Below are 11,624 nucleotides of genomic sequence, written 5' to 3' on the forward strand. Positions count from 1 at the left end.
GGCATAATATAGAAGGTCAAACCTCTTCCCCCACCTCTAGGAGTCGAGCTCATCTTCCTAGGAGCTGTTACAACTAATTCTAAATCAGTCACTAGATAATAGGCCAGCACAACAACCTGCCTCTAAAAGTCAGGAAGCCTATCCATGCATTAAATATTAACTTTTTACATCAAAGAAGATTCTAGAAGAGGTAAAAGAAGAGTAAAAGTATCTAATGCCATGAAATTTACACAAGAATCCATCAATTACATGCCTAAATAATCAACCCAAGTGAAAACTGTGCTTAGCTGGCCGAACTGGTAAAAACACTGGCAAATTTTGCTTGACTGGTCGCACCTCTGGCTTGACTAGTCGCACCTTTTGGCAGCGCTGTTTGAGGGCCTTCCTGGAGTCAAAATCAAGTGCAGGATAGCTCGTTGGAAAGGTCTGGAAGTCTAATTTCCAACCCAACCGGACTTTCTGAATTTGGAGTTGATTTGACCCCTAAAAAATCAAATCTCCCAAGACTGCTTTCTGCAACTCAAAAAAGGGGCAGAAAGTCAAAATTTGGCTGTATTTTGAGCTTTTGGCTGCCCAAATCTTCACAAAATTTGAAACGCTTCCATAGGAAAGTGTACTTTTACAAGAAAAATCCAACCATGTAGAGTTTTCCCCGTTCTGAGCTGTATCGACGACTCGTCTCGTACGGGGTGAGACGAGTCGAGTGGCCAAAACCTGTAAAATTCCAAAAAAATGCCAAAAATGCCTCAAAATTTCTTGGTTTTGCTGCTAGAAGAAGGCTAGTCAGTATCATGGTGAGTAAGAGAGGCCTCAGCCAAGATACGGAGCGGGTTGGTCTTTTTCCTCCTCTTGCGGGCCTCGGACAACTTCCTTTGGAGTATCTTCATTTTTGCCTTGCAAACGTGCAACCTTGCCCAATAGTGTGTTTTCATGTTGCGTAGCAGCTCTTTGTCACGATTTGCCTTCTCCAACAATCTCTCCAAGTGTGCATTCACACTGATAAGCATGGACTCCCGGTCAGCAGGCAATGGGTCACCGGGCCTCCTACGGTTCAAAGTTCGATCATTGCGGATCCTCCATAGCTCATCAAGTTCTTTTTCTTCTTCTAATTGTTTGGTGCGCTGTTCTAGATAAGTGATGGTCCATTGAGCCATTTCGAGCTTCTGCTGCAACACGAGGTTCTCCTCCTCTCTCTGTCTGATAAGCTCATAAAAATCTGAAGGAGGAGAATGAGCATCAAAATCAATGGAATCATGACGTGTATCGCCAGCTCTCTCATCCTCAATCATGGGCTGCTTGCCCCTCTCTACTACCTGTACTGTTGTCGGCAACGAGGCCCCTTCCACCTGGTGTGGAGATAACACTCGCTGATCTGATGATGATGACGAGACCCCTTCCACCTGATGTGGAGAAAATACTCGTCGAGCTGCTGCAAACAAGGTCCTATGACCCCTCTGATATGTACACTGTAGTGGGGAAACAACATGTGTAGGCACAATAATCTCTGCCTGGCATGGTGGACCTCCCTCCTCATGAATGATCTGTGGCTTTGGCTAACCTCTCTGTGGCTCTGGCTGACCTCTCTGTGGCTCTGGCTGTGGCCGTGATGTCGCTGTAAAAACCTCATGAGAAATGAAGTCTGCCCATGAAATGCCCTGCTGCCTCAACTGATGGGAAACAATGAGCTGAATGAGACCATGATGGCACAGACTCCTATGCTGCTGGGCTGGGGTCCGCCTCTGAAATACGGATGACATCCTCTGAAAGTCCTGGCAGAAGAAAACCAGGATGTTCATCATCCTCACCCTGGTAAAGTGCATCAACATGCGAATATGACAAGTGGAGACCAGTGAAAATCTTCCGTCACATGTAAAGTATTGCATGATAAGCTTCATGATCGAAACATACTCCGCCCGGAGGAATCTGGAAGGAAAGATTCCTGACAAGTGGCTCACAAATGAGGGCCTGACATATGGCTCAAAAAAGATAAAGTCCAGCAGTTTGCGCTTGGGCCACACTTCCCCTACATTCGGTATCCCGGTAGCCTCTGAAATCATCTCTGGAGATAACACAAAATTCACCCCTGCAAGAGTGACCTGCCCATCATGAAGGTGCAAAACAAATAAACATGCCAACTCACTATGATGCTGAATGTGAGCAAGCCTCTCACAGAACTGAAAACATGACATGTACCGAAAACCGTTCATTGCCAAAGGACAAGCCTGCAATGCTGCCAAAGAAGTAGGTTCCTGTCTCCTATGATGACCACCCCTCTTAGGAACCCTCTGCTGTACCACCACTTCTGTAGCTGATGAATGGTCATCACTAGGCTCATAACTCTCGGTGTCTGACATGGTTTTGGAACCAGATGAGCAAGCTGAAAGGTAAATAGAACTGCTGCCTCTGCCTGCAAAATGCTGAGAAGTATGCTGTTTTCAAGGGGAAAAATCATAAGGGAACTGTTAGGGGATGGATTTTTAATAAGGAATGGGAAATAAAAACAGGGATTTTTAGTGAAAATTCACAAAATGTAGCACATACCAACTTATCATTTTTAAGAAATCATTTGCAACGAAACCATGTATGATAGGGACCAAGGGAAAGAACATATATGACAGGGGGTATGGGGCAGCATTATCCATTTGATTTTTATCCTTTAATGAAGCAAACTCTGCTATCTGGACGAGGTTCATATGCATTTAGTGATAAGGGAAAGAGAGCTTCACTTGTATTTTTATCAAAAGGAGATTTGACAACTTCAAGGGAATGATAAAAAAGGGAAAACAAAGTTTATTTTGGGCAGCACAGCAACACGATTTTATAGACCAAAAACACAGCAATATGTCCATTATGAATATATACACAGCTGCAATCTTTGATTTTTCTTTTTATAAATTTCATAACAGCAGCTTGCCTCTTTTTTATACCCAATAATATCTTTGTTTTTCATATTTGGGTCATTTTGGCATTTTATTTTTATTTTTCTTTTCATATCAATCTTTATATATATATATATATATATTTTTTATTCTTTTTGTTTTATTTTCTTGCTGCAGGTCCATGTAATTTGCTTGCTGTGGGGAAGGAGAAGGGCAATTTAGGGTTTGTGGGAACATGAAGGATATTAGGGTTTAGCGAAGAAATTTGGGAAGGGAAAGATTTTGAAGGAATATGGGATGGAAACCTTGTATTTCTGGAAAACGATATAAATGAAATAATAAGATAAACATGCAGCAACATTTGTGAATTTAATTGCCAAGGGAACAAGGATGGGATAAGAGGGATTTTTACCTTGAAAAACAAACAAAACCCTAGCAGATTTGCCTACATTGACAACATTTAAATTCACCATTTATCTTGCAAATTTTTGAAGAAGAAAACCATGAGACATGTCATCATTCACTTATTCCTTGTTATCACAGATGAATTTGGAGCTTACCTGGTCGATTTAGCAATTTGGGAGGGCGATTTGGGTGATTTGGCACGTTTCTTGGCTAACCCAGCTCGACTAGTAGCACCCCTCTGACTCGTCGCTCCAGTTCAAAAATTACACTGTGAGAGCAGCTCTGACTCGTCGCACCTGCCCAACTAGTCGCACCTCCAACTCAACTAGTCGCTCCTCCAGAAATGACTAAAATCGCAGCCAAATCGCCTTTCTTTGCTTCTCTTTGTGTCTTGCAAGTTTGTCAATGCATAATGAGGCCATGAAGAGGGCTTTTTGGTCTTTATAGGTCCACATTTAAAAAAAAATTAAAACATCAAACCCACTTTCAAATGTTGCATGTTTTGGCATTTAATTTAACATTTTTTTTTAAGTTGCACTTTGCCTGAAATTGATTTTTGAGTGTTTTCACTTGGTTCTTTTTGCAGGTTGATTCTCTGATGGATTCTGAGGAAGAAACCAGGGTTGTTGCCGGCATTCTGAAGATTTTTGAAAATTTCCTTTATTGTTGCCATTTTCACATGACCTTGGGTTTAAAAACAGAGTTTTTAAAACCAAGGTAAAAATAAGCTGTAGCAGATGAAAACTATCAATAAAACGTAATTACAAACCTCCTTCTGGCTTGCTGAAGACCATCAGACTTTTGACTCATGACCTGGCAATGATTTTGACCGAAACCCTATACCTAGACTTGGAATTTCAAGACAAAAATGAAAGAAGTGTGACACAAGGTTTTTTCAAATGGTATGACCTGATTCCAGCAAAGCCAAGAAGGGAACAAAGACCAGCCCTCCATTCAGTTTTATGGCATGCCTAGCGGGATGCAAAACTGACACTAATGAGACACCTACCTATGCATATGCAAAGAGCTATTGATCACCGATGGAGGGCTCAAGACCGACACTAACATGATGGATGATGGTTGATACCCATAAAGTGCCATAAATGGGGTCATTTTTGTTGTTGTATGGAAGGAAGTGTTATACCACCATTCAGCCAGAGGCAAACATTTTCCCCATTGTGTCTGTTTATCAGAAACAAAGCAACGAAGATATCCTTCCAAACATTTGTTTACTATCTCAGTTTGCCCATCAGATTGAGGATGATAAGATGAGCTATGAGCTAACTGAGTACCAAGACAAGAAAATAATTATGTCCAAAAATTTCCAGTGAAAATGGGATCTCTGTCACTTACAATAATCTTTGGGTTTTCATGTAGCTTTTGAATTGTTTCAATAAATGCAGTAGAAACTGTACTGGCTTTAAATGGATGTGATAATGCACAAAAGTGTGCATACTTGGTAAGTCTGTCAACTACCACCATGACTACACTCTTTCCCTCAGACTTGGGTAAACCTGTGATAAAATCCATTGAAACCTCCTCCCAACGTTGGCTTGGAATGGATAAAGGTTGTAATAGACCCGGTGTCTTAATTGTTTCAACTTTATTTTTTTGGCAAACCAAACATTCCGCCACAAACTTTTGAATATCTGATTTAAGGCCATCCCAAAAAAATTCCTTCTTAACCCTATGGTAAGTTTTTAAAAATCCTGAGTGCCCTCCTAAGGGAGAAGTGTGAAATTCCATAAGAATCTTTTGTTTTAGCTGGGAATTCTTACAGAGGTATAAGCGATCTTTGTACCATAATGAATCATTTTGCCAGCTAAATGTATCAGACGTACTGGAATCTTGTTGTAGCTTTCGAATAAGTGCCCACACTTCTTCATCATTCTTCCATTCCTCCCTTGCTTCGTTTATCCATTCTGGTTGGATAATAGAAATGGCGCACAACAATGCTTCCACATCCTCATCCTTTCTTGAGAGTGCATCTACCACCACATTTTTCTTCCCTTTTTTGTAGATGATTTCAAAGTCATAACCAAACATCTTTGTGACCAACTTTTGTTGCTCTTCAGAGGATAATATTTGTTCTAAAAAGTATTTAAGGCTATCATGATCCGTTTTTACCTTGAAGTGTCTTCCCATTAGGTAGGGTCACCATTTCTTAAGTGCATGGAGTATTGCCAACATTTCCTTCTCATAAATAGCTTTGCTTAAAAACTTTCCCTTGATTGGATGACTTTCAAAAGCAATGGGTCTTTCATCTTGCATTAGAACAGCACCAATTCCATTTCCTGAAGCATCACATTCCACAATAAAGGTTTTTGTGAAGTCTGGTGTAGCTAAGACCGGTGCTTGGCACATTGCCTCTTTAAGATGTTCAAAGGCCTTTGTTGCTTCCGGAGTCCATGAAAATGCATCTTTCTTCAATAATGTTGTTAGAGGTGCTTCTATTCTCCCATAATTCTTAACAAATTTGCGATAATACCCTGTCAACCCAAGAAATCCTCGCAGATGCTTTATGGATGTGGGGATTTTCCATTCCTTAATGGCTTTAATTTTTCTAGGGTCTACCTTAACTCCTTCATGAGATACAATATGACCCAAATATTCCACCTCCTGGACTCCAAAGAAACATTTGGATCTTTTTGCATATAATTGTTTCTCCTCCAATAGTTGTAGCACCTTGTCAACATGTTCAACATGATCCTTCCAAGACTTGCTATAGATTAGTATATCATCAAAAAATAATAACACAAATTTTCTAAGGAATGGTTTGAAAATTGAATTCATCAAACCTTGAAATGTTGAAGGTGCATTGGTAAGGCCAAAAGGTATGACCAAAAATTCATAATGACCATCATGAGTTCTAAATGTCATTTTTGGAATGTCTTCAATCTTCATTCTGATTTGATGATATCCCGAACGAAGATCCAACTTGGTGAAGTAAATTGATCCATGCAATTCATCCAGTAATTCATCAATGACAGGAATGGGGAACTTATCTTTAATAGTGAGTTTGTTGAGCTCCCTATGATCCGGACACATGCGCCATGATCCATCCTTCTTGTGCACCAATACTATTGGAGCAGAGAAAGAACTTTGACTTGGTTGAATTATACCAGCCTCTAACATTTCTGCAACCATACGTTCAATTTCACTTTTTTGGACATAGGGATATCTTTACAGCCTGATGTTTGGAGGAACACTTCCTAGAATCAGATGAATAGCATGATCATAATCACGCATAGGTGGGAGACCTTTGGGAGTCTCAAATACCTTGGAATGATTGTCTAGGACTTTTTGGAGATCTGGAGAGATAGATGATTCCAATGTGGAAACATCTAGCGAACATAATTGTGCAATTACACCTCTTTGCTCCTTTTTTAGAAGCTTTGTCATACCATTAGAGCTGATTATCTTTCCTGGTTTCCCTGTAATACCCCTTAATTCAACTTCCTTTCCTTCCGTAGAAAATTTGATGAAAAGTTCTTGAAAATTAAAAGCTATTGTACCCAAGGATTGTAGCCATTGGACTCCTAGTACAACATCAGCAACTCCCATTGGAATGGAAAGCATTGGGCTAGTCAATACATATTCTCCCATGGATAGCTTGATATTATGGCACCTTCCAGAGCAATTTATTTTTCCTCCATTTGCAATCATCACTTGACACTCTGGTGTTGGATATACGAAGCAATTCAATTCTTTTGCTACCCTACAATGAATAAAATTATGGGTGCTTCTTGAATCAATCAACACTATTACCTTTTTCTTCTTGATTTGTCCTTCTATCTTGATGGTTTGAGGAGTGGTAATTCCCGCCAATGCATTACAAGATATGGTCGGATTTATTTTTTCTTCATCTAGGATTTTTTCCTGGAGTATATCTTCTTCTTTTGACCTTTCTTGCTCCTTTTCTTCTTCCTCTTCATAATCTATGTAGAATAATTTCTTCTCAGCACACTTATGACCTTTAGTGTATTTTCTATCACAACTGTAACAAAGCCCTTTTTCTCTTTTTTCTTCCAATTGTCGTGGTGTCAACCTTATATGTTGTGGAAGACTAGGGGCAAAAACACTTCCGTCTTTATAGTTGTGAGTGGTATGCTTCCTGGTTGCCATAATTTTGCTTTCCATTTTTCTTGCTAACCTGAATGCCTTCTCTAATGAATCAGGTTCCCAAAGGCGAACATCATGTTGGATATTATCCTTTAAATACCCTATGAACACATCAATCCTATGTTCCTCTGGAATATCTTTTACCCTTATGTTCAGTTTTTGGAACTCCTCAATGTGCTCCATTACTAAACCCTTTTGTTTGAGACTTATCAATTGGCTAAAAAAAGTGTTGCTTTTTGTATCTTCATAATGTGCTATCAATTATTCCGTAAAAATTGCCCAAGTGATAAATTTTTTACGAGAGCAAAGCCATTGATACCATACAAACTGATTTGGTTCCAAATATACAGTTTCCATACGTACCTTTTGTGTGTTTTGCACATTATTGAGATCGAAGAACTGCTCCATCTGTAATATCCATGTGGCGGGATCCTTGCCATCAAACTTCCTCATATCGATTTTTGGAATATGGTGGGTCTTCGATCCAACATTAGAGTCTATGGAATTATGATTAACATTACTTTTTTTCACGTCATGAGTTTCCTTTACAACCTTTTCACCATTAGTAAGTATTTCTTGTAGAAAATTTGTCAAATTTGTCTTTAAATCTGCCATGTCTGTCTGCAAATTTGTCTTCAAATATGCCATGTCTCTCTTCAAATCTGTCTTCGAATCATCCATCTTAGCTTCCATGCCCTTTATCTTAGATTCCATGCCATTTATCTTAGATTCCATGCCATTTATCTTAGCTTTTGTGAGCGTGACATTTGTTGCACTTGTTCTTGTAATTTTGATATATCATGTAGCATTTCTTCCTCTTCTTCATGAGTCATGCTAGAGCTTTCAGGTTCCTTACTAGGTGTTTGCATTTTCTTTCCTTGGGGCATCAGTTACCGATAATAATGCTTTACTATGCCCTTTGAATTCCATTAAACCAAGCTTACGCAAAAATTAAAAAAAAAAACCTACACACCTCTTTTTACTTTATAGAAGCCTGATATTGAATCTGTTGTATCTCTGTAATTTTGGATCATCCAATTCTGAAATTGTGATCTGTAGTAGCCTTCTGTTTCCTCTTTCCAATGCCACAAGTCTGACCCAAATTGGATTCTCCAAGGAAGATTTATGTGAAATCTCCCACAGTGACTTGCTTCTATACTTGTACGACGTGCCACGAGTCACTGTTTCAACCTTTGGATCTGAAACATGCTCACAAGAAACCACAGTCCGTCCTATTTCTGTAAATTCTTACGAAATTTCAATCCGATCCCTAGAGAGAAAGTTATGACGATTTTCCCCAGGTCACCTATTTTGAATGTAATTCAGGAGTCTGCAAAAAGACCAAATTCCTTAGATCATATCTCAGCAAATAAAATCTCTGAAATTCGGACCCAAGGTTCAACGTGATTTCTTCTCAAATGGGTTTTTTTGCGACTTCTGAAATGTCACAGAAATTAAAAAAAAAAAAAAAAAGTTATAGAGAAAATGCCACGATGACCTGTTTGGAGCAGCAAAACCCTAGAATCCAAAGCTCTGACACCAAATGTTATGAAACTAGCTCAACAAAAGATAGAAAAGATAGATCAACGCCTTAGAATTCAGCCTCTTCGAGGGGGCAACCTCCTTTACATTACATAAATGAACAATTCTTGGATGATTCAAATGAGAAAACCTCCTTTCTATATATAGGAGTCTACGGAGTCACAATATAATCCAACCGACCTAACAATAATAATATAAAGCCACAAAAATAACAATAGAGGGATTCTATGGGGCACAGAAATAAAAACATGGGGGTAATCGGGGCACAACAATATAAATAAGGGGTATAACTACAATAGTAATGGGGTAATCACTAGTATTATAGGGATCCAACACACTAGGTTAGCAGACTCCTCCAAGAACCGTAGAGTTCCACTAAACCTCCACTAATTCGGACCCGACGGTGATATAAACCATAGCTTAATAAAACTTGAAATCCACCTTTAGAAACCTGGAACCATACAACTTAGCCAATTTTCTTTATAAATTGGGGCCACAACACTTTAGTGGAAATACATAGAATTACATGGAAAACAACGCGCCAACACAAAAGCCAGACTTTAAAGATTATATACCCGCATTTATAATTGTCGTCAGCTCCTCTTCTTCACCGTTGATCTATCCAAGATCCAATGGTTACAATACTCCTCGATCTCGAACCTGCTCCACCTCTGTCAACCGTCAATCTCACACCAACAGATCTGACGGCTCACAAACATATTGACCGGCTAACTTGTGCACCTTAAAAACACCCGATAAGTGGTTTCTCTCGCTCTCCTCTCCACTACGTGGCACATTCTGTATGGAATTGGAGCCCAAATAGTGAATACCGCTTACGACCTTTCTTGCGCCCGATAACCACTTGGGGTTTCTTCAAACCACTTCGTTAACTATTGGTTGATTTCAAACATCGTTGATTTGCCTCAGTCTTTGTCTGTGGTTTTCCCTCTACAAATCTCAACCTTTCGCTTGATATACTCAGAATTTACGATAAACTCAGTTTAAAAGGAAAAACACAGAATTTAACACAATCGACACAGTTTTAACCAATTTCACAAAACACCATTTAAACTTGGAAATTCACAATAAAACAGAGATTTCGAAGGAGATTATCCTTCGGGATTTGACAAAGAATTTATCATTCACATATGCAGAACTAAATCTTCCAAATCTACAGAATTCGCTCCAAGGAAGCCAAATTTCTTCAACTGTCAAAATCCCTTTACAATAGCGTGAAAGTTACATAAGTACTGTTTCATCCTAACAACCAAATCCTAATTCAAAGGCTAAAATTTATAAATCCTATATGTTTTTTGAGGAATCCTCCTCGAGAATCTCCACTATAGCTAACTAACTATAAATTACTACATCATGATCAAATCCTATATTCTAGCTATGTTTAACTAGGAAAACATGGAAATTGATGGCTAAAGGATCCCACTCCTTTGCTTGTACATTTTTTTTGTATTTTTGGAATAATTCTTCGAATTTGTCTTCAAGCCTTATTCCCCTGCATTAGACTCCTAAGGACAAAATTCTTCATGGGCTCCTGTCCATGAGCTCTTCTACAGAACTGCCCGATTTCTGTAGCATGTCTTCTGTTATCCAAGTAGCTTCAGCAATTGGTTGATCCTTCCATTTGACCAAATACTAAAAGTACTCCTGTCCTCTGGTTTTCTTGAACACTTTCTTGTCCAAAATCCTTTCTGGATGTAATTCCTTTGCTATAGGTAACTGTTTTACCCAGTCAATTTCTTGTGTCTCTTAGTCTTCTTCTATATCTTTTACAATTTCACCTTCATACTTATACAGATCAGCAACATTGAAAATTGGAGATATTCCAACATCAGGGGGTAATTCAATTTCATATGCATTTGCAGAAAATTTTCTTAATACTCTGCATGGTCCAATTTTCTTGAACTTCAATTTTTTATACTCCGTCTTTGGAAATCTTTCCTTCCTTAGGTGTGCTAAAACCAAATCCCCAACTTCAAAGTTCACTTCTCTTCTTCTCATGTCTGCTCTGTTTTTGTACTTGATGTTGCTATCCTGTAGCTGTTGTTTCACCTGTTCATGTATTGCTTGTATTTTTGAAGAAAAATCTTCTCCTTCTACACTTCTCATCTCTTCTTTTCCCAAGTTTCTTAACTCACACACTCCTCTTGGATGCATTCCATAAACTATATGAAATGGAATCTGTCCTATACTCTTGTTGGGTGAGTCATTATATGCATACTCAGCCTGTGCCAATACTTGATCCCACTGCTTTGGATTTTCTACAGTAAGACTCCTTAAAAGATTACCCAAACTCCTGTTCACAACTTAAGTCTATCCAACAGTGTGTGGATGATAGGCAGAACTGAAACTTAGTTTAGTTCCCAACTTTTTCCATAGTGTCCTCCAAAAATGTCCAACAAATTTGGAATCCTTGTCTAGGACAATACTCTTAGGCAACCCATGAAATCTTACAATCTCCTTGAAAAACAAATTAGCAATGTGAGTAGCATCACTAGTTTTATAACATGGAATAAAATGTGTCATTTTTTAAAATCTGTCCCCTACCACAAAAATTGAATCATTCCCTCTTTGAGTCTTTGGTAAGCCCAAAACAAAATCCATACTTACCATATCCCAAGGCCTATCTGGAATTGGTAATGGAACATACAAACCTGTGCT

The sequence above is a fragment of the Pinus tabuliformis genome, chromosome 1_2 (assembly GCF_031772625.1).
Source record: "Pinus tabuliformis cultivar Carrire ecotype Pingquan chromosome 1_2, CPIR1, whole genome shotgun sequence".
In the NCBI taxonomy this organism is placed as follows: Eukaryota; Viridiplantae; Streptophyta; class Pinopsida; order Pinales; family Pinaceae; genus Pinus; species Pinus tabuliformis.